This window comes from Cherax quadricarinatus, chromosome 1, assembly GCF_038502225.1.
Source record: "Cherax quadricarinatus isolate ZL_2023a chromosome 1, ASM3850222v1, whole genome shotgun sequence".
Lineage (NCBI taxonomy): Eukaryota > Metazoa > Arthropoda > Malacostraca > Decapoda > Parastacidae > Cherax > Cherax quadricarinatus.
This window is the reverse complement of record NC_091292.1, coordinates 58,439,245-58,464,066: the sequence shown is the minus strand read 5'-3', so window position 1 is coordinate 58,464,066 and position 24,822 is coordinate 58,439,245.

Sequence of the window (24,822 nt, the reverse complement as noted above, 5' to 3'; positions counted from 1 at the left end):
TCTTGTGTTGAGCTCCTGACAAACCTCTCGGTCGTTTCTTGTGAATTCCCCATCACCCTTCCTCCGTCTGATTACCTGGTCCTTGACATTTTTTCCTCCTGATGTGGCTGTACAACAGCTTTGGGTCAGTCTTTACTTTTGATGCTATGTCATTTTCATATTGTCTCTGAGCCTCCCTTCTTATCTGTGCATATTCGTTTCTGGCTCTTTGGCTGATTTCTTTATTTTCCTGAGTTCTCTGTCTTCTGTACCTTTTCCATTCTCTAGTACACCTAGTTTTTGCCTCCCTACACCTTTGGGTGAACCAAGGACTCGTTATGTTCTTCCCATTATTTCTGTTTCCCTTGGGAACAAACCTCTCCTCTGCCTCCTTGCATTTTGTTGCTACATAGTCCATCATTTCTTGTACTGGTTTTCCTGTCAGTTCCCTCTCCCACTGAATGTCTTGAAGGAAGTTCCTCATGCCTGAGTAGTTCCCCCTTTTGTAGTTTGTTTTTTTCCCAGCCTATTCCTGCTACTCTCTCCACTTGGAGCTCAACTATGTAGTCGAAGCACAGAACCACATGATCACTAGCTCCCAGGGGCCTTTCATACATGATACTCTCGATGTCCGAACTACTCATGGTGAATACAAGGTCCAACCTTGCTGGTTCATCCTCTCCTCTCTCTCTGGTAGTGTCTCTAACATGTTGATGCATGAGGTTTTCCAGTACCACATCCATCATCTTGGCTCTCCATGTTTCGGGACCCCCATGGGGCTCCAGGTTTTCCCAGTCAATCTCCTTGTGATTGAAATCACCCATAACTAGTAACTTTGCTCCCCCCATGTGTGCTCTCCTGGCCACCTCGGCTAGTGTGTCGATCATTGCTCTGTTGCTCTCATCGTATTCTTCTCTTGGCCTCCTGCAGTTCTGTGGTGGGTTGTACATTACTGCAATTATCACCTTATATCCCTCAGACCTGATTGTTCCTACTAAGTAGTCCCTTTCGCCCGTGCCATCCATTCGTTCCATTTTCTCAAAACCCCACTGGTTTTTAATGAGCAGTGCAACTCCTCCTCCCCCTCCCCTCCCTCTGTCTTTCCTGAGGATTTGATATCCTGATGGAAAGATTGAATCTGTTATTATTCTGGTGAGTTTTGTTTCTGTGAGTGCTATTATGTCTGGGGATGTCTCTGATTCTTTCGTGCCACTCCTCATACTTATTTGTTATTCCATCTGCATTTGTATACCACACCTTCAACTTCTTTTCTAAGACTGTGGTCTGGGAGGTATATTGGGATTGGGGAAGTGGGAGACCTGGTAAGGAACTATGGGATGTTGCTGTGGGGGTGGAGTTTGTAATGTAGTGGGTGGGGGCATTGGACGTGGCATGGGTGTTTTGATTTAGAGTGTATGGTTGCACTGGGGTTGACCTGGTTGGGAGGCTTCTATAGGAAGTTGTGAGGGAGGCTGTATTTGATCTTCTACCTGGGTCTGGGATCTCCTGTCTGTCTTCTCCATCCCCTCTCTTTCCTCCTTTCGCCTTTGTACCATCTCTCTCAGTTTCTGCCTTTCTTCTTGTGTTCTGTCGCAGTCGAGATACACCTTCCTGTATGCAGTCATGTCCCTTAATCGTGCTTTCTCCTGCAGGATCCTGGTCCGAGTTGCTTCTGCCTTGAAGGTCACTCTCACTGGCCGGGTTCTTTTCTTTACAAACCCCCCTATTCTCCGCAAATTTTCCAGCTGGGTCATGTCGTCTTCTCCTATTGCTTTCATGATGCTTTCAATTGCTTTTTTTCCCCCTTGTTTTCTTGCTTCATATGTTTCCCCTTCGACTTCCTGGAGCCCATACACAAAGACTGACCTCACCCTTTCATTCTCCCACTGCATATCCCTGTGTATCCCCTCATTTAATTTGGTTTCCTCCACTGCAGCTTTCCTTTCATCAGTTTCACTGGCTAATGTACTTGGGCTCAGTGGCCTGTCATTTTCCCTTCTCGGCTTTCCTTGGGCTCTGTTGTTGTCTGTTAGGGCCTCCACATAAAGCTTAGCTCTTTCATTTGCTACAGTCTCCTCTGATAGAGCTTCTCCATGCAGTTGTGCCCCTTCTTTCCCTACAGTCCCCTTATTTGTGGCTGAGGTAGCAGTCTCTGTTGTCAATCCCAAAATGTTCTTTAGTTCTTTAGGCTGTTTCAGATTTTTCAATTCCTCTTCTAAACTCTGTATCCTAGCTTCTGCTGCTTTGACATGCACCTCCCACTTCCTGCTTTCCATATCTATCCTCTCTTCCATTCTCATGCTAAGTTCTTCTAGTTTCTTTTCCCATTCATGATCCCTTTTTATGAGCTCTGCTGCCCAATCTTCCTTTGCAGTTTCCTCCTCCTGTCCCTTGGTTTTTCTTGTTGCTCTCTGGCAACCCATTTTTGTTTTATCCTGATTGCCTCAGAGTGGGAAACGTATGTAGTTCTGTATGTTAGGTTAGTAGTGTGTATGTCAGAGTGTGGGAGGGGAAGTAGTGGAGGAACTGTGGCTATGTGGGAGTGGAGTGGGGAGGGGTGGGGAGGGTTTAGGGTGAACGGGGGAGGGGAGGGTGAACGGGGGAGGGGAGGGTGATCGAGGGAGGGGAGGGATCAGGGGAAGTAGTGAGATGCCGGTGGTGAGGGGGGGAGTGTATGTGTGTCTGGATATGTGTGTGTGTGTGTGTGTGTGTGTGTGTGTGTGTGTGTGTGTGTGTGTGTGTGTGTAATTTTGTGTGTAATTTTGTGTGTAATTTTGTGTGGAATTATGTGTGGGTTTATTATGTACTGAAAAGTAGGTGGCTTGTGCGTTGTAATGTAAGTCTCAGTGGTCCTTGGCTGCCCACACCTTCTTGTGACCTGACCCCCAACCTCCTGGGACTTACCGGCACGTACTTACTGTGTGTGTGTGTGTGTGTGTGTGTGTGTGTGTGTGTGTGTGTGTGTGTGTGTGTATGTGTGTGTGTATGTGTGTGTGTATGTGTGTGTGTGTGTGTGTGTATGTGTGTGTGTATGTGTGTGTGTGTGTGTGTGTGTGTGTGTGTGTGTGTGTGTGTGTGTGTGTGTGTGTGTGTGTGTGTGTGTGTGTGTGTGTGTGTAATTATGTGTGGGTTTATTATGTGTCTGAAAAGTAGGTGGCTTGCGCTTGGAGTGTAATGTAGATTCTCAGTTGTCACTTGCGTCAATTCAATTCAAAGTTTATTCTCTATAAGGATTACAATGATGAGTTTACAGAAATTTGGTTATTGTGTGGTTTACATGTAGTAAAATTGTGATTACAGAGTGTACCACTAGAACGCTTAGCATGGCTAGGCATTTCGGGCAGACTTAGTTTTATTCTTAATTGTAAAATATTACAAATTATGAGGTAAGTTGGTATTATGGCTAAGTGACTAAATACTAGTTTGTGAGTTTAGCAATGTGAATGCTTTTGTTTTGGCACAGTACATAGTTTCAGTATTGGAGTATCACAGGATTCATTATTTTAAGATTGAGATTAATATTTCTGTTTATGGTCAAATGAGTGAGTGTAAGTGTGAACCACCAGGTGGTATTCGTGTAGTTAGTTGACGGGGTGTATCAGGGAGATAAGATGTTTTCTAATGGTAGTTTTGAAAGTGATGAATGTGTCTGCAGTTCTAGAGTTCTCAGGTAGGGTATTCCAGATTTTAGGGCCTTTGACATACATTGAATTTTTGTAAAGGTTTAGTCGGACACGGGGAATGTCGTAGAGATGTTTGTGTCTGGTGTTATGCCTGTGGGTTCTGTCACAACTATCAAGAAAGCGTTTTAGGTCAAGGTTGATATTAGAGTTTAAGGCCCTGTAGATGTAGATTGCACAGTAGTAAGTGTGGATGTACTGAACTGGGAGTAAGTTTAGGTCTATGAAGAGTGGGGGGGGGGGGTGTTGCCAGGGATGGGATTTAGTGATTATTCTTACTGCAGCTTTTTGTTGGGTTATTATTGGCTTTAGGTGTGTTGCTGCAGTTGATCCCCAAGCACAAATAGCATAGGTGAGGTATGGATAAATAAGTGAGTGGTATAGTGTGAGAAGGGCATTTTGCGGCACGTAGTATCTTATCTTGGAGAGGATCCCAACCGTTTTGGATACTTTTTTGGTTATATGCTGGATATGGGTGCTGAAATTCAGGTTGTTGTCAAGGTATAAGCCTAGGAATTTGCCCCCATTATTTCTGGTAATTAGAGTTTTGTCAATCTTAATGTTAATTTGTGCATCTCCTGCTCTGCTACCAAACATAATATAGTAGGTTTTGTCAGTGTTAAGCATAAGTTTATTGGCTGTCATCCAAGTCGATATTTTAATCAGCTCCTCATTCACAATGGTGTTGAGGGTGGCAAGATTAGGGTGAGAGTTAAGTCTTGTCATCAGCAAAGAGAATGGGTTTCAGGTGTTGGGATACGTTTGGAAGGTCATTGATGTATATGAGGAAGAGCAGGGGACCAAGGACACTTCCCTGCGGAACTCCAGTATCAAGTGGCCGTGTTGCTGATGCTGTGTCTTTAATGGTGACGTACTGATACCTATTAGTAATGTAAGATTTGAAATAAGCAAGCACATGGCCTCTTATACCGTAATGATCAAGTTTGTGGAGTAGGATGTCGTGGTCTACTGTGTCAAAAGCTTTTCTTAGGTCAATAAAAATTCCTAGTGGATATTCCTTATTTTCCAATGCTGTGTAAAGCAGATATAGCATTTTTATGATTGCATCATTAGTGCTTTTATTTTTCCTGAATCCAAATTGGCAGGGGTTGAGTATGTTTTGAGCCGTTATAAATGAATACAGTCTCCTGTGCACGAGTTTCTCAAAGATTTTGTATAGCAATGGTAAGTTAGATATTGGCCTATAGTTGTTTAAGTCTGTAGGGTCACCACCTTTATGTATTGGTGTAACCTCTTGTGACCTGACTCCCACCCTTACAGTGTTGCCTATGCTCGACCTGCTTATAGTGAGTTAATCGCCTTGTTCAATGGATTACCATTTGCTAAACCTTATTGAATACTTGAGTGCCTATTCTTTATCGTGCTATGAGAGTTAGACCATTCACATTCAGCTTGGCGGTTAATTGGAACCTGGAACCCCACACCCAAACAACCACTCATAGGTGATACAGTACTTGTAGTGCAGCTGTAGCACTGTAGATTGTCCAGGTCGATGTGACGTCCTGGCGTAGATCCAGCTCGATGTACGTCCTGGCATAGATCCACCTCAATTTCTTCTCGTTAATAATGTACCCTATTCACTGTATTTCTTTCACTGGTCACACTATTGTTTCACTTTATCATCTTTCTTGGGTGATACTTGACAACGTCGCCTTACACACTAGCCTGCCCACTCTGCGCCACAACGTTTTTATTTTCTAGATCACTTACAAAATTGTGGCTCTCCCCACACTTATGTGGTTCAGGCAGATTAAAAATCACTTCTAGGATTGTTCACTACCCTGACACACTTAGCAACCCTTGCAGAACACTCAGGTAGCCCTCAAAAACACTTATATTCCAGGAGCACGGAAGGCGTGACTAGCACGCTCGCTGTGTGTGTGTGTGTGTGTGTGTGTGTGTGTGTGTGTGTGTGTGTGTCTGTGTCTGTGTGTATGTGTCTGTGTGTATATGTGTGTGTGTATATGTGTGTGTGTGTGTGTGTGTGTGTGTGTGTGTGTGTGTGTGTGTGTGTGTGTGTGTGTTAGTTACCATTTTGTCCTAGGCACATGTCGATTAGACACTTGGCCTGTTGTATATATATATATGTGTGTGTGTGTGTGTGTGTGTGTGTGTGTGTGTGTGTGTGTGTGTGTGTACGTACTCACCTAGTTGTACTCACCTAGTTGAGGTTGCAGGGGTCGAGTCGAAGCTCCTGGCCCCGCCTCTTCACTGGTCGCTACTAGGTCACTCTCCCTGAACCATGAGCTTTATCATACCTCTGCTTAAAGCTATGTATGGATCCTGCCTCCACTACATTGCTTCCCAAACTATGTATATGTGTGTGTGTGTGTGTGTGTGTGTGTGTGTGTGTGTGTGTGTGTGTGTGTGTGTGTGTGTGTGTGTGTCTGAGTGTGTGTGGGGGGGGTCTGTGTGTGGGTTTGTGTACACTCACCTATTTGTACTCACCTATTTGTGGTTGCAGGGGTCGAGTCTTAGCTCCTGGCCCCGCCTCTTCACCGGTTGCTACTGGGCCCTCTCTCTCCCCGCTCCATGAGCTTTATCAAACATCGTCTTAAAACTGTGTATGGTTCCTGCCTCCACTACGTCATTTTCTAGGTTATTCCACTGCCTTACAACTCTATGACTGAAGAAATACTTCCTACTATCTCTCTGACTCATTTGTGTCTTCAACTTCCAATTGTGGCCTCTTGTTTCTGTGTCCCCTCCCTGGAACATCCTGTCTTTGTCCACCTTGTCTATTCCACGCAGTATTTTATATGTCGTTATCATGTCTCCCCTGACCCTCCTGTCCTCCAGTGTTGTCAGGCCGATTTCCCTTAATCTTTCTTCATAGGACATTCCCCTTAGCTCTGGAACTAACCTTGTCGCAAACCTTTGTACTTTCTCTAGTTTCTTGACGTGCTTTATCAAGTGCGGGTTCCAAACAGGTGCTGCATACTCCAGTATGGGCCTGACATACACGGTGTACAGTGTCTTGAATGATTCCTTACTAAGGTATCGGAATGCTGTTCTCAGGTTTGCCAGGCGCCCATATGCTGCAGCAGTTATCCGATTGACGTGTGCTTCCGGAGACATGCTCGGTGTTATACTCACCCCAAGATCTTTCTCCTTGAGTGAGGTTTGCAGTCTTTGGCCACCTAGCCTATACTCTGTCTGTGGTCTTCTGTGCCCTTCCCCTATCTTCATGACTTTGCATTTGGCAGGATTAAATTCGAGAAGCCATTTGCTGGACCAGGTGTCCAGTCTGTCCAGGTCTCTTTGAAGTTCTGCCTGGTCCTCATCAGATTTAATTCTCCTCATTAACTTCACATCATCTGCAAACAGGGACACTTCTGAGTCTAACCCTTCCGTCATGTCGTTCACATATACCAAAAATAGCACTGGTCCTAGGACCGACCCCTGTGGGACCCCGCTCGTCACAGGTGCCCACTGTAATACATCATTACGTACCATGACTCGTTGTTGCCTCCCTGTCAGGTATTCTCTGATCCATTGCAGTGCCCTTCCTGTTATATGCACCTGATGCTCTAGCTTCTGCACTAATCTCTTGTGAGGAACTGTGTCAAAGGCCTTCTTGCAGTCCAAGAAGATGCAATCAACCCACCCCTCTCTCTCGTGTCTTACTTCTGTCATTTTATCATAAAACTCCAGAAGGTTTGTGACGCAGGATTTGCCTTCCGTGAATCCGTGCTGGTTGGCATTTATACTCTTGTTCCGTTCCAGGTGCTCCACCACTCTCCTCCTGATAATCTTCTCCATAATTTTGCATACTATACACGTCAATGACACAGGTCTATAGTTTAGTGCCTCTTTTCTGTCTCCTTTTTTAAAAATGGGAACTACATTTGCCGTCTTCCATACCTCAGGCAGTTGCCCAGTTTCCAGGGACGTGTTGAAGATTGTGGTAAGTGGCACGCACAACATATCTGCTCCCTCTCTAAGGACCCACGGGGAGATGTCCGGTCCCATTGCCTTTGAGGTATCGATGTCCCTTAGCAGTTTCTTCACCTCCTCCTCATCTGTATGTATGTCGTCCAACACTTGTTGGTGTATTCCTTGCTGGTGTCCCCAACTGGTCTGTCCCCCCAGAGTCCTTCCTGTCTCTACTGTAAATACTTCCTTAAATCTCGTGTTGAGCTCCTCACATACCTCTTGATCGTTTCTTGTGAGTTCTCCACCTTCTTTCCTCAGCCTTATCACCTGGTCCTTGACTGTTGTCTTCCTCCTAATGTGGCTATACAGCAGTTTCGGGTCAGATTTGACTTTCGATGCTATGTCGTTTTCATACTGTCGCTGGGCCTCCCTCCTTATCTGTGCATACTTGTTTCTGGCTCTTCTACTAATCTCCTTGTTTTCCTGGGTCCTATGCCTCCTGTACCTTTTCCATTCTCTGTTGCACTTAGTTTTTGCCTCCCTACACCTTCGGGTAAACCAAGGACTCGTTTTGGTCTTCCTATTATTTCTGTTTCCCTTGGGAACAAAACTTTCCTCTGCCTCCTTGCACTTTGTTGCCACATATTCCATCATCTCGTTTACTGATTTTCCTACCATTTCTCTGTCCCACTGAACCTCCTGCAGGAAGTTTCTCATACCTGTGTAGTCCCCCCTTTTATAGTTTGGCCTGTCCCCTTCAGTTCCTGTTACCTTCTCCACTTGTAACTCTACTATATAGTCAAAACTCAGAACCACAACAGACACAACAACGATCACAAGACACACAACAAGGATCACAAGACGCACAACAACGATCACAAGACACACAACAACGATCGCAAGACACACAACAACGATCGCAAGACACACAACAACGATCGCAAGACACACAACAACGATCGCAAGACACACAACAACGATCGCAAGACACACAACAACGATCACAAGACACACAACAACGATCACAAGACACACAACAACGATCACAAGACACACAACAACGATCACAAGACGCACAACAACGATCACAAGACGCACAACAACGATCACAAGACACACAACAACGATCACAAGACACACAACAACGATCACAAGACACACAACAACGATCACAAGACACACAACAACGATCACAAGACACACAACAACGATCACAAGACACACAACAACGATCACAAGACACACAACAACGATCACAAGACACACAACAACGATCACAAGACACACAACAACGATCACAAGACACACAACAACGATCACAAGACACACAACAACGATCACAAGACACACAACAACGATCACAAGACACACAACAACGATCACAAGACACTCAACAACGATCACAAGACGCACAACAACGATCACACAACAGAACTCAGATCACAATAACATATTACGTCTACCTTTACCAAATTTTTTAAGACGTATTCTTCACTTTATTTCGTTTCTCTCAAAATTATCATGTTGCACAATATATATATATATATATATATATATATATATATATATATATATATATATATATATATAATATATATTGGTAGCAAACATGATCAGGAAAATCGTTAAAATTTAATGTCTGTGATATACATTTAGAAATTGAGAAAGTAAAGAAACGTGGCATTAACACGTAAATAAACTACAGTAACACAGATCACACAAATAACTCAAAGTTAGAAGACAAACTTATGACGACGTTTCAGTCAGACTTGGACGATTAACAAGTCACACTGAAACCCGAAGGGGAGGCCGGGATATATACGAGAGGGGTGAAGAAAGGGAGTATTAATAGTGGTGGTAGAAGTAGCAGTAGTAGCAGTGGTGGTAGACGTAGCAATATGAGTGGTAGAACACGGTATATGACTTAGTCTCTTTAGAACACAAGATACAACATGTTTTGGTAAACAAGAGGACGCCATCTCTCTCTCTCTCCTTAAACCCCCCCCCCCCCCCCAAAAAAAAAAAAAAAAAAAAAAAAAGACCGAGCCTAACCTCAGCCCAAATAAGCAGCTCAGTAAACTACCCAAGTACCTTCCTAACTGATGTGCGCAGACTACATCAGCCGCTACGGTAGTGTTTTACACTCGCACTGGCAGACATGTGACCTCTCCATCCCACGCTCAGCCTACTGTAACTCATCCCGTGTCCCTTCCACCAGAGAGCAAGAGGCGCCCTACCTGAAATTCCAGACTAAATAACGTCCTTCCTGTCTGTAACAGATTTAAATTAACTTCAGAAATATTAACTAAAGACACACATATTCCTTTCTAAGTTAATAAAATAATTTCCTCATAAACATTAAGCATGTATATAATAGTTGTAATAAGTATTTAAGGTAAATACTAGAGGCAATTTATTAAGATTTAGCCTAGAATTATTAAAAAATCCCCATTTAATTCCCTCGACATTTTTCTTTGCAAAATTTCATTTTCCGTTAGTTATAACGAAGACAACTGCGGCAGTAGTCGAAAGAGAGAACTTTCCCCCACAACCTTGGCACATTCCGTGTGAAGGAAAGGGGTTTTCTTAACCTTATGAGCCGAAGAGAATTCGATTCCCCTTCCCACGTGTTTAGGGGAATCAGATTCCCTCTACCTGGGGCAGAATCGTACTCGAGTCCCTATTAGAGGACTGTGATTAGCGCGTTAGTAGGTTTGTAGGGGCGTGTAAGACGTTTAACGACTTGGAGAAGATTTATAAGAGCGCCGTAAAGATGCTTAAAGTTGGCAAGTTATTGCTGGTGGAGCCGAGAACAATATTTAACATTTTCTCTTAACTCTTTTTAGTTGAATTATTTATTTAAATATTTTCTATGTAAATGGTTACATTATATGACTTTGTAATTATTTTATTTTAGATAACTGCAATTTTATATTATATATATATATATATATATATATATATATATATATATATATATATATATATATATATTAAATGAAATCACGAAACAAATAATTTTGAATAATTAACATAACAGCGGCTTGACAGTATATATATTATTGTAACCACAAACGAGTGGTATTTAATTAATCAATAACAACACTGCGACTAGCCGAGGACTTGAATCCGTGTCGTTTTAGCCCGCCTCATAGCGGGAGTAGAATAAAATTAGCTCTGAGGCACCCACACCATCGTATGTCCTCGGATCACGGTAAAACACCTAGCTCTGCTGGGTGTGTGATTTTTGTAGGATTGGGTGGTCCCGTGGGTTAGAGCATCGTGAATTTTCTCTCGCCATGAGGCGGGCTAAAACGACACGGGTTCCAGTCTTCGGCTAGTCGCAGTGTTATTGATTAAATACCACTCGTTCGTGTTTACAATAATATGTATACTAAATATCAAAATGGTATACAATGCCGAGAGGTTGGTAAGTAAGACACCTAGGCAACAGTAAGGTATCTTTATTTTGAAACGTTTCGCCTACACAGTAGGCATCTTCAGTCGAGTACAGAAAAAGTAGGCAGGACTGATTACATCGTCTTCACATCTCTACTGCTCCTGCCTACTTTCTGTACTCGACTGAAGAAGCCTGCTGTGTAGGCGAAACGTTTCGGAATAAAGTTGCCTCACTGTTGCCTATGTGTCTTACTTACCAATATATATATATATACTGCTCGTGGAGGCTAGTACACCAAATGGGGAGTAGAATGAAATTAGCTCAGAGGCACCCACACCATAGTATGTCCTCGGATCACGGTAAAACAATTAGCTCTGCTGGGTGCGTGATTCTTGTAGGATTGATTGGTCCTGTGGGTTATAGCGTCATGTGATATATATATATATATATATATATATATATATATATATATATATATATATATATATATATATATATATATTAGTTGTGTGCGTGTGTGTGTACTCGCCTATTTGTACTCACCTATTTGTAGTTGCAGGGGTCGAGTCCTAGCTCCTGGCCCCGCCTCTTCACCGGTTGCTACTGGGCCCTCTCTCTCCCCGCTCCATGAGCTTTATCATACCTCGTCTTAAAACTCTGTATGGTTCCTGCCTCCACTACATCACTTTCTAGGCTATTCCACTGCCTGACAACTCTATAACTGAAGAAATACTTCCTAATATCTCTCTGACTCATCTGTGTCTTTGTGAAGGCTTACTCAGCCCTGTAACAACTTCAGTATTACCGAGGCTGACTCCTCCTCAGGAAAATTAATGAATAGAAAAAGAATAATAACAGTCAAATATAAACACTATTATTTAGAAATGAAAATATAAAAAAGTAAATATGAATTTTTGTCCTACTTGAAAGAGAAATGAAAAATTAAATATAAAAATATCTGAATTCAACGCTAATATATATAGTTATACTGGGGTGTCTGGTGGAAGTTGACACCGTCTTGTAGAAATTGTAGCTGTTACTGATGTGTGGGGGGGGGGGGAGGGTCACAGGTGTTGGTGACAACCCAACAACTAGTTCTTCACAGAGTCTATAGCCTTGAATAGTCCGTCCAGATGACAGGAACGCAGGTTCTTTACCACTACAAAGATGAGGGGTAGTGTCCTGTACAATTAATCAGGTAGGTAGATTATGAATGACGTCTCATGGGCTGTTTCAGTCCATCTCCTTTAACACTTCTCGTTGGTTGGCAGGTGACCCGATCTGTCATTCCAAGCTGGAAAGAGACAGGTTACCCACTGCTTAAGAAATCACTCTCCATGATAAGTGCAAGATACTTAAAAAAGGTGGTGATTATCGAAAAGTCTCATGTGGAGCTTAAAACTGAAAGAACTAAGTTTATTATTGGTCAAAAGTGAAGCTTTCAACCAATATTCACTAGAATAGGAGCAGAGGCTTTTACTTACAGTTGTGCTGGGAGCTGTGAGTCGAGTGATTACTGTTTGGCCGGAGCCCCACACCTCGCCCTTCGGGGGGGGGGGGGAGAAAGGGAGGGGGGGATAGTGGGAGCTAGACTGACCCTACCTTAACAAGCAGCCGGCAATCAAACTAGCGTTACCATATACTCGCTCGCTACTCCTATCTGTTGAACTTTTTCCTCGCAGTCTTCGACTTCTAATTGTGACCTCTTGTTTCTGTGTCCCCTCCCTGGAACATCCTGTCTTTGTCCACCTTGTCTATTCCGTGCAGTATTTTATATGTCGTTATCATGTCTCTCCTGACCCTCCTGTCCTCCAGTGTCGTCAGGCCGATTTCCCTTAACCTTTCTTCATAAGACATTCCCCTTAGCTCTGGAACTAACCTTGTCGCAAACCTTTGCACTTTCTCTAATTTCTTGACGTGCTTTATCAAGTGCGGGTTCCAAACAGGTGCTGCATACTCCAGTATGGGTCTGACGTACACGGTGTACAGTGTCTTGAACGATTCCTTATTAAGGTATCGGAATGCTGTTCTCAGGTTTGCCAGGCGCCCATATGCTGCAGCAGTTACCTGGTTGATTTGTGCTTCCGGAGACATGCTCGGTGTTACACTCACTCCAAGATCTTTCTCCTTGAGCGAGGTTTGCAGTCTTTGACCACCTAGCCTATACTCTGTCTGCGGTCTTCTTTGCCCTTCCCCTATCTTCATGACTTTGCATTTGGCGGGATTAAATTCGAGAAGCCAGTTGCTGGACTAGGTGTCCAGTCTGTCCAGGTCTCTTTGAAGTCCTGCCCGGTCCTAATCTGATTTAATTCTCCTCATTAACTTCACAACGTCTGCGAACAGGGACACTTCTGAGTCTAACCCTTCCATCATATCATTCACATATACCAAAAATAGCACTGGTCCTAGGACCGACTCCTGTGGGATTCCTCTCGTCACAGGTGCCCATTGTGATACATTATTACGTACCATGACTCGTTGTTGCCTCCCTGTCGGGTAATCTCTGATCCATTGCAGTGCCCTTCCTGTTATATGAGCCTGATCCTCTAGCTTCTGCACTAATCTCTTGTGAGGAACTGTGTCAAAGGCCTTCTTGCAGTCCAAGAAGATGCAATCAACCCACCCCTCTCTCTCGTGTCTTACTTCTGTGTGTGTGTGTGTGTGTGTGTGTGTGTGTGTGTGTGTGTGTGTGTGTGTTAAATCGCCAACGAGCTATGCAAGATCCAAAACAATCACGGGATGAGTTGAAAGTTAGCTTTAGGCCTTTCGTGTTGCAGTCAACACATCAAGAGCTTGCAGTGTTGAAGAAAAGACGACGAAATCCGAGCAAACACGTTCAGAGTGGGCGTTTTTGCTCGAATGAGGGAAAAAAGCAGCAGTAGAGGATAAGTGCCCCAGGCATGCCAACCAGTGCACAGTAATCGTCTATTTGTTCTCATTTGTGTTTGCAGGCGTCGAGTCACGGCTCCTGGCCCCGCCTCTTCGCTGGTCGCTAGTATTTCCACACTCCCCCTACTCCCAGAGCTTTATCGATCCTCTTCTTTTAAAACTATTTATGGATCCTGCCTCCACATCACTCACCAGATTGTTCAATTTCTTGACAACTCTATGGCTGAAGAAAAACTTCCTAACATCCCTGTGGTTCATGTGAGTTTTCAGCTTCCAGTTGTGACTCCTTGTTGCTGTGTCCCATCTCTGGAACATTCTTTCCCATACCATGTAATGCTACTGTTGTACACTGGACTGTGCACAAGCGAGCACTCCCGCACTGTCTTCAACAATCATCCAGTGTGTCAATTCACAGGGTCTGTCGAGTCACAGGGTCTGTCAAGTCACAGGGTCTGTCGAGTCACAGGGTCTGTCAAGTCACAGGGTCTGTCAAGTCACAGGGTCTAAGTCACAGGGTCTGTCGAGTCACAGGGTCTGTCGAGTCACAGGGTCTGTCGAGTCACAGGGTCTGTCAAGTCACAGGGTCTGTCAAGTCACAGGGTCTGTCAAGTCACAGGGTCTGTCGAGTCACAGGGTCTGTCGAGTCACAGGGTCTGTCGAGTCACAGGGTCTGTCGAGTCACAGGGTCTGTCGAGTCACAGGGTCTGTCGAGTCACAGGGTCTGTCGAGTCACAGGGTCTGTCAAGTCACAGGGTCTGTCAAGTCACAGGGTCTGTCGAGTCACAGGGTCTGTCGAGTCACAGGGTCTGTCGAGTCACAGGGTCTGTCGAGTCACAGGGTCTGTCGAGTCACAGGGTCTGTCAAGTCACAGGGTCTGTCAAGTCACAGGGTCTAAGTCACAGGGTCTGTCGAGTCACAGGGTCTGTCAAGTCACAGGGTCTAAGTCACAGGGTCTAAGTCACAGGGTCTAAGTCACAGGGTCTGTCAAGTCACAGGGTCTGTCAAGTCACAGGGTCTGTCAAGTCACAGGGTCTAAGTCACAGGGTCTAAGTCACAGGGTCTAAGTCACAGGGTCTAAGTCACAGGGTCTGTCAAGTCACAGGGTCTGTCAAGTCACAGGGTCTGTCAAGTCACAGGGTCTGTCAAGTCACAGGGTCTAAGTCACAGGGTCTGTCAAGCCACAGGGTCTTAGTTCCTCTTCTCTCACACTCACTTTCACTCTCTTATTTTCACTCTCACTTTCTCACAATCATTATAGCATCTTTCAACATAATTTCTATTGATTATCGAAATTTCTCTGGTGCTGTACCGTCGTTTCCAAAATAAATGTCAACACAAAAAATAATATATATTTTGTGATTCAGAGTGACTACAATGTTCCAATCCCGCAAGCTTTCAAGGGGCTTTACCTCTCTCTCTATGCAATTCTCACCCTTATTCTACACCAGCTTAAGATTCAAATTCCGTAAACTAGCAAACTTGATAGGAACTCCTTCGCGTACGCTAAACTGAGCCTTGTGTAGGGCTAGTATTGGAAGGAAATTCTGCTGAAATAAGAAAACCGAGTCTTCAAAAAAAAAAAAACAGATTAAGTAGATCCTTAAGAAAGATGGGAATAAGGCTCATATTCACGCGAAATCCAAACGCCGACATTATTTTTCAGTGGCGTGTGAAATATGAGCCTCAAGTGAGGTGGACGTAAGGGCGGAGATTCCCCAGGAGCCGAGGCAGCTGTGAGAGGCAGATTTGTGAGGAACTTCTTCCCCCGAGGACTTGGGATCAGCTGTTACATATGGATGCCTCGGTAAAGAAGCTTAGATCCCCCCTTCACCCCCCCCCTTCCTCTCCCGTAAATCCCTTCCTAAACCCCCCTCACCCCCCAACATGGCCGCCCCCCCACCACCTACACCCACACCATCTTTCTCTCCCTTCTTAGAATCCTTTCCTCCCTCTCTCTTTTTCCTCTTACCCCTCTCTCACACACTTCTCTCCCTTAAACTCTGACTCTTCTCATCATCCTCTCGCTCTCTCTCCCCCTATTCTATCTCCTCATCCTCTCTCTCCTCTCCTTATCCTCTCTCCCCCTCCCCTGGTAAGTTTTGTATCGGCTCTCCTGGTAAATCCGACAGAAATGGTTCAGATGCGAAGATAAATATTATCTTAGCCGCATCACTGCTCAGAATTTTGTTTAATGGGAAAAAATCTCTTAAAAGATCTGGAAGATGAGACCCACATTTTCAGTGTTCGAGAATACTTGTAAATGATGTTAATATCAGATGTTTGTGATGGTAAACGTGCAATAATATTGGTGAATAATAATATACCGTATTTACCGGCATATAAGGCGCGCATTTTCCCCAAGAAGCCTTGAAAAATCAGCCTGCGCCTTATATGCTCAAGGACATGCAGTTCGTTATAGCAGTGCAGTTGCAATACTGATAATACTCGTGCGCCTTATATGCCGGAAAATAAGCTATGCATTTTTTTATTAATAACTCGTCGGCTGTCTTCCACCAAGGTAGGGTGGCCGGAAAAAGAAAAACTTTCATCATTCATTCAATCACTGTCTTGCCAGGGGCGCGCTTACATGACAGTTATAAAACTGCGATATTAACACCCTTCCTTCATTATACGTACGTACGTACGTGCCTGTGTGTGTGTGTGTGTGTGTGTGTGTGTGTGTGTGTGTGTGTGTGTGTGTGTGTGTGTGTGTGTGTGTGTGTGTGTGTGTGTACTCACCTATTTGTACTCACCTAATTATAGTTGCAGGGGTTGAGACTCAGCTCCTGGCCCCGCCTCTTCACTGAATGCTACTAGGTCCTCTCTCTCTCCCTGCTCCATGAGCTTTATCATACCTCGTCTTAAAGCAATGTATGGTTCCTGCCTCCGCTACTTCGCTCGCTAGACTGTTCCACTTCCAGACTACTCTGACTGAAGAAATGCTTCCTAACATCCCTGTGGCTCATCTGAGTCTTCAACTTCCAAGAGTGGCACCTTGTTTCTGTGTCCCCTCTCTGGAACATCTCGTCTCTGTCCACCCTGTCTATTCCTGCTGTATTTTGTATGTCGTTATCATGTCTCCCCTATTCCTCTTGTCCTCCAGTGTCGTCAGGCCGATTTCCCTCAACCTTTCTTCATAGGACATTCCCCTTAGCTCTGGAACTAACCTTGTCGCAAACCTTTGCACTTTCTCTAATTTCTTGACGTGCTTGATCAAGTGTGGGTTCCAAACAGGTGCTTCATACTACAGTATGGGCCTTACGTACACGGTGTACAGTGTCTTGAAAGATTCCTTACTTAGGTATCGGAATGCTAATCTCAGGTTTGCCAGGCGCCCATATGCTGCAGCAGTTATTTGCTTGATGTGTGCTTCCGGAGACGTGTTCGGTGTTATACTCACGCCAAGATCTTTCTCCTTGAGCGAGGTTTGCAGTCGTTGGCCACCTAGCCTATACTCTGTCTGCGGTCTTATTTGCCCTTCTCCGATCTTCATAACTTTGCATTTGGCAGGGTTGAATTCGGGAAGCCAGTTGCTGGACCACGTGACCAGCCTGTCCAGGTCACTTTGAAGGTCTGCCTGATCCTCATCTGACTTAATTCTCATTAACTTCACATCATCTGCAAACGGGAACACCCGTGAATCTATCCTTTCCATCATGTCATTCACATATACCAAAAATAGCACTGGTCCTAGGACTGACCCCTGTGGGACCCCGCTCGTCACAGGTGCCCACTGTGATACCTCATCACGTACCATGACTCGTTGTTGCCTCCCTGTCAGATATTCTCTGATCCATTGAAGTGCCTTCCTGTTATACGCGCCTGATCCCCTAGTTTCTGCACTAATCTCTTGTGAGGAACTGTGTCGAAGGCCTTCTTGCAGTCCAAGAAGATGCAATCAACCCACCCCTCTCTCTCATCTCTTCTGTTACTTTATCATAAAACTCCAGGTCTGTGACACAGGATTTGCCTTCCTTGAAACCGTGCTGGTTGTCATTTATACTTTTGTTCCGTTCCAGGTGCTCCACCACTCTCCTCCTGATAATCTTCTCCATGACTTTGCATACTATACACGTCAGTGACACTGGTCTGTAGTTTAGCGCCTCTTTTCTGTCTCCTTTTTTGAAAATGGGAACTACATTTGCCGTCTTCCATACCTCAGGTAGTTGCCCAATTTCAAGGGATGTGTTGAAGATTGTGGTTAATGGGACACACAGCATTTTTGCTCCCTCTCTAAGGACCCACAGGGAGATGTCCAGTCCCATTGCCTTTGAGGTATCAAGGTCACTTAGCAGTTGTGTATGTCATCCAGCACTTGTTGGCGTATTCCCTGTTGGTGTCCCCCTCTGTCCTGTCTTCCCAGAGTTCTTCCTGTCTCCACTGTGAATACTTCCTTAAACCTCTTGTTGAGCTCCTCACATACCTCTTGATCGTTTCGTGTGATTAGCCTGATCACCTGGTCTTTGATTGTTGTCTTTCTCCTAATGTGGCTATACAGCAGTTTCGGATCAGATTTGACTTTTGATGCTATATAGTTTTCATGCTGTCGCTGGGCCTCCCTCCTTATCTGAGCATACTCGTTTCTGGCTCTTCGACTGATTTTCTTTTCCTTTGTCCTTTGCCTTCTGTACCTCTTCCATTCTCTAATGCACTTAGTTTTTGCATCCATACATCTTCGGGTAAACCAAGGACTCACTTTGGTCTTCCCATTAATTCTGTTGCCCTTTTGAACAAACCTTTCCTCTGCCTCCTTGCATTCTGTTGTTACATATTCCATCATTTCGTTTACCGACTTTCCTACCAGTTCTCTTTCCCGCTGAACCTCCCACAGGAAGTTCCTCATACCTGTGTAGTCGCCCCTTTCATAGTTTGGCTTTTCCCAATTTACTCCTGTTATCCTCTCCACTTGCAGCTCTACTATGTAATCAAAACTCAGAACCACGTGATCGCTAGCTCCAAGGGGCCTCTCATATGTGATATCCTCAATGTCTGAACTGCTCAGGGTGAACACAAAGTCCAGTCTTGCTGGTTCATCCTCCCCTCTCTCTCTGGTAGTGTCCCTGATGTGATGATGCATGATGCTTTCCAGTACCACATCCATTATCTTGGCTCTCCATGTGTCAGGACCCCAGTGAGGCTCCAGGTTTTCCCAGTCAATCTCCCTATCGTTGAAATCACCCATAACCATTAACTTTGCTCTGCACGATTGAGCTGTTCATGCCACCTCAGCCAGTGCCCACCATCGCTCTGTTGTTCTCTTCATATTCCTCTCTTAGCCTCCTGCAGTTCTGTGGTGGGTTATATATCACTGCAATTACTACATTATGTTACCCTGACTGAATTGTAACTACTATATAGTCCCTTTCTCCCATCTCGCCCATGACTTCCATTTCCTCAAAACCCCATCGGTTTTTATGAGTAGTGCAACCCCTCCTCCCCCTCTGCTCCTTCTGTCTTTCCTCAGGATCTGATATCCAGGTGGGAAGACTGCGTCTGTTATTGTCTCGGCAAGTTTCGTTTCTGTGACTGCTATGATGTCTAGGGACTTCATTGATTCTCATGCCACTCCTCGTATTTGTTAACCCATCTGCGTTCGTGTACCACACCTTCAACTTATCTATCATGGTGGTCCTGGGAAAATATTGGGGTTGGGGGAGTGGGAGCCCTGGAGGGGGCATATGGGGGTTTGCAGTGTGGGTGGGGTTTGTGTTGGGGTGGGTGAATGCAGAGTGCCCTTGGGAAGCTGCTGTAGGGGTGGAGTTTGTGATGTGGGGAGGAGAGAGGGAACAGTGTGGGGGTTTTGGTTTAGATTTGTCAGTTGCTTTGGGGTTGTCGTAGTTTGGCTGAGGTTTGTGATGTGGGGGGTGGGGGCAGAGGGAACAGTGTGTGGATTTTGGTTTAGATTGGTCAGTTGCTTTGGGGTTGTCGTGGCTGGAGTCCTTCTGTGGGTGCTTCTGTAAGGTGTGTTTGCCCTTCCACCCGAGTCTGGGTTCTGCTCATCTTCATTGCATCTCGTTCCTCCTTTCCTCTTTGCACCCTCTCTCTCAGTATCATCCTTTCTGCTTGTGTTCTGTTGCGATCGAGGTACACACTCCGGTACTCTGATTTGGCCCTCAGTCATGCTTTCTCCTGCAGCATCCTGGTTCGAGCTGATTCTGCCTTGAAAACGACTTTGACCGGCCGGTTGCTTTCACTCACAAACCACCCAATTCTCTGAAAATTTGTCACCTGGGTCATGTCTCCCTCACCTACTGCTTTCATGATACCTTCGATTGCTTTCTTCTCCTCCCGGTTTCTTTCATCGAAGGCTTCCCCTTCGACTTCTTGGAGCCCATAGACAAACACTGACCTCTCTCTCTCTCTTCCTCCCACTGTCTCCCCCTTCGTAACCTCTAAGGTGTTTTAGTTCCTTCTATCGAAACGTTCCTACCTTCAGTCCCTGTGTGTGTGTGTGTGTGTGTGTGTGTGTGTGTGTGTGTGTGTGTGTGTGTGTGTGTGTGTGTGTGTGTGTGTGTGTGTGTGTAAAATGTCGTGCCGAACAGGTAAAACTTGCTATTTTGGTTTATTCGGCAAGCCAAAAATAGCAAATTTTACCTATTCGGCACGACATATATATAAACGGATCACAGTGCAAGGGGATATTAACATATTACTGGACTACGAAAGACACCAGCTGATATTGTATGTGATTACGTTACTGTAAGTTAATTATGCGTTAACAATAAATTGTGTTACCCTAACCTAGAATAAATATTTAATATTTTTAGATATTTGGATTTGCACAGAAATCAATGAAATATAACGCGAACGATACTAAGCATAAAAGTCACCACGGTAGAGACGCAGAAAAATTGCGAGAATGTAAGTCAAGTCTTTCAGTGGCCAGATGAAAATAACACGAGATTCAATTGTGAAAAATTCCAACTACTCAGATATGAGAACTCATAAGGGACACTGTATACAAAACTCAGGAGAACAACATAATAGAACGAAAGCAGCATGTCAAAGACCTGTGTGTAATATTGTCAGCTGACCAATCATTTCAACAACACACTAAGGCAAATGTTACAAAAGCTAGAAAAATGATAGTAGGTAATTTTAAGATATAAAAACTACCAGTGTTAATACCATCTCATCACTCTCGTTTTCTCGCTTAGATTACTGTGAAGTGTTGACGGCTCTGTCCAAGGCAGTAAAGGTTTCAGAGACGGAGCAGATACAGAGATCGTTTGCTGTCTGCGCAGTAGCTATTGGCAGCACTTCAAGGTACTTAAGATGTGCTCTATGCCTATTAGAGAATGATTCAAGAAAATTTAGACGTGAAAATTATTGTAGAACCTGGTTCCAAACCTACACAGTACCATAACGTACTAGTGAGAGATACAGGAGTTATAATAATAATAATCTTTATTTCTACAAGTACATGTACAAGGTATACAGGCCATAGCTGACATCAGTGACATACTACTATATAGAAAGTCCCTGATTATGCAGATCATTTCGGGCAAATTAGGTTAATTTTGTCCCAGGATGCGACGTACACCAGTCGACTAACACCCAGGTACCTTCCGACTGCTAGGTGAACCGAGACTGCAGGTGTCTTAAGGAAACACACTCCAATGTTTCCACCCGTACCGGGGATCGAACCTCGGACCTCAATGTGTGAGTTAAGTGTGCTACCAACCGAGATACGGGACAATGAACAACAGGACCGCCATGGACACATGACCAGAACACTGTATCAACACACGTGGACCTAGACTATGCAGCCCACTTCCAGCGGATATCAGAAATGCTACAGAAACATGTGTTTTGAAGAGGAAGTCAAATCATTATCTTCTCCAAGTACCAGATCAACTAGTCCGTGGTGGATACGAGGGCCAGCGAGCCACCAACAGCTTACTTGGCCAAGCACCAGAGAAACCTGGCCCCAGTCTACACACTGGGAGTAAGAAGACCCTCGAAATAGGTCGCAGGTATATCACAATCAGCTTGTCCTATATGAAGCGTAAGGTGATCTTTGTCCCAACATATTTTAAGATGGGGAAAAACTTTTTTCCTATATTTATGCACGTAAACATAAATAATACATATATAACAACAACATACATGGGGGTCGACTACATTACAGTCTTCAAGGTCTAACATATTCCATCTAATTTTAAAATCTACATCCTCAAGAGATATTACCGAGCAGCATTGATTACAGAAGAGCAGACTGTATATTACTACACAGTAGATTATACATAATACACAAGACTGAAGTAGATTGTAAATTATAAGGGTAGATAGTACACAACCCGCACATTGGAGAGTGAAACTTGGGACGACGTTTCGCTCAGGTTTGACCCATTAACAAGTACTGTTCAAGTCACGGTAATGTGCCTTTTTATTCTTCCCAGTAGACAGTAAATTACAATTAAATAAGCTGTAATTTATAGCAGAGGAGATTACAATTTACAATACCGAAGACAGTAGATTGTAGACATGTGTGAGATACATCTACAGCCTTGGTCAGTATTACCGTTGTGTTCAGTACCAGAGAACACTCCTAACTTGCAGGAAAGATCACTGACAATTTGAATGGCTGGAACCAAGTTGAACACATCAGTCAACGGAGACACCATTTTTAAGTGTTAGCTTTACCTTATACAAGAATATCATTGTTTAACGCAGGAATAAGACTTGAAGGTGTATACAATTCATCGTATGTGACTACTAGGCTTAAAAAACAATAGGAAAATTCATTCCATATATATGCGGGTTAGTCAATTTCAACCTTCCTTCAGAAGAATTTACTGGATTTGTTCTATTAAGAGACGGAAGATTTTCATGCCTGGATGTTTTGGTCCAATTATTTATAAGGTTAGTAGCTTTATCAAGAGGAAATGAGAGCCACACTGCCACTGTCTTACCTAGCCTTTTTTTTTATACATTTCCAGGATAAACTTAAGATTTATTTAACCCACTAACAAATTGTTCCCAAAGTTCTTAGTTTTGTGTCCCTTGTATTTTTCAGCGCTGTTTGGAAGGTTCTGAATAATAATGGGGTTCAACGATCATATGCTTTATTTACTAGGTGTGTATTTGTGGCTCATTTATAGCCTAGTACTCGTGAGATGGATTGTTCACATTTACGAGGGAAGATTTACGTTATCTTTTTATATTCCCCTTGATCTGTGAGGATGTTATTGGTGGCAACTCACTCTGACAAATTCGTCCCACAATCACTATTTTTAGGTTAGTAAACTTGAAAGGAAAAGGTGAAAACCTGCTCAGGGCTCTGAAGAGGTGAGGGCTGGGGGGGTTGGTGGGGGTCTTGGGATAGTGAGGGTCGTACCAAGTCATTACTCAACCTTTGTTTACCCAGGGTGGGCGCGTGCCCCTTCGCCATCTTGGCCACATAAATATTTACATCCTTCGTGCCATTACTCCGAGACTGATCAAGTAATCACCCGCCATCACCTATATATTTAAGCGGAAAATGTCAAGGGAGCTGCAGACTTCACACACATTTCTGCAAGAAAACCCGCATGATGCAGTCGCAAATATTTGGGGAAAGTTGGCTATATATATTTGGACAAACTAACAGAGGAAATTTTCGTTTGATTAAAGGCAATTATTGTTTATAACTCGAAATGGAGTCGAAAAATATACGGGTCCTCTATTAACCTTAAAAAATTTTTAGCAAGTGATGAATATATATATATATATATATATATATATATATATATATATATATATATATATATATATATATATATATATATATATATATATATATAAAGTTTTTCAGAGGAGATTGTAGACTGTAAAATTGCTGGCTTAGTGCGTTGGCTGCACCTCACTCTAACCCAGGATAACACCTCCGCTACCACTATATTGTTACTATCGGTCGTAAGTTTCGGAAATATCACATTTTTTATTCTAAATCCTCCCTCTCCCTCGTTCTCCTTCCTTCCTTCCCTCACTCACTCCCTCGCACTCTCCCTGAAACTCGCACTGATTCCAACGTCTCAGCAATAAAGATTCCCAAATAACGTACTTGTGTCTTATCCCTCAAGTCTTCACTTAGGTTATGCAGCTCAATTCTGGTCTCGTTCCACCAATTTAAAAAAAAAATCCAACTCGCGTCAAACTAGTGTAATTGTTCACACTTAAATAGCCATAACTTACACAGTACCGCTTCCACCTATTTATTAAATCTCGGTACTACAGTGACTAGGCTTCAACTCATCCCAGGCTTTACGATATACACTACATACATGGAAGTTAAAAACACAGACGAGTCAGAGACGTTAGGAAGTATTTCTTCAGCCTTAGAGTTGTCAAGACTTGAAACAATCTGCAGAGTGAAGTAGTGAAGGCAGGACCAATACATAGCTTTAAAGATGAGGTACGAAAAGACTCCTGAGGCAGGAAGAGAGTGGACCTAGTAGTGACTAACGAATCTTGCGGGGCCAGGAGCTGTGAATCGACCCATCCAACCACAAACAGGTGAGTACAAATAGGGGAGTACGTACTCACACACACAATAGACCCTGGATATGTTTTACGTACTCTGTATCAACAATAGCTGAATCTTTTAATAAATTTCAACGAAATATCTCAAATATGGTGGATTATAAAGACTAACTTTTGTTTACCACGTTGATTATACCGTCTCTCGTTATTACTCAATTCTTCTTTACCGGAAAAAAAAAATCTACAATTCCTCCCCTTGAACATCTTTAAATATACTCAACAACAAAGTGTATAAACTACACAAGTTTACTACAAACAACTCTTCGTGTCACAAAAATGAAATAATTTAGTGCAAGTCTACAGCAGCAACAATAATGTTGTGTATCTGATTAAAATTTAATATTTGTTAAGGAAATGCTTACTGAATACAGCATAAACAGACTGGTCGTGTGACTGCAGCTGACACCGCCTGTCAGCGGTACAAGGTGACTGCAGCTGACACCGCCTGTCAGC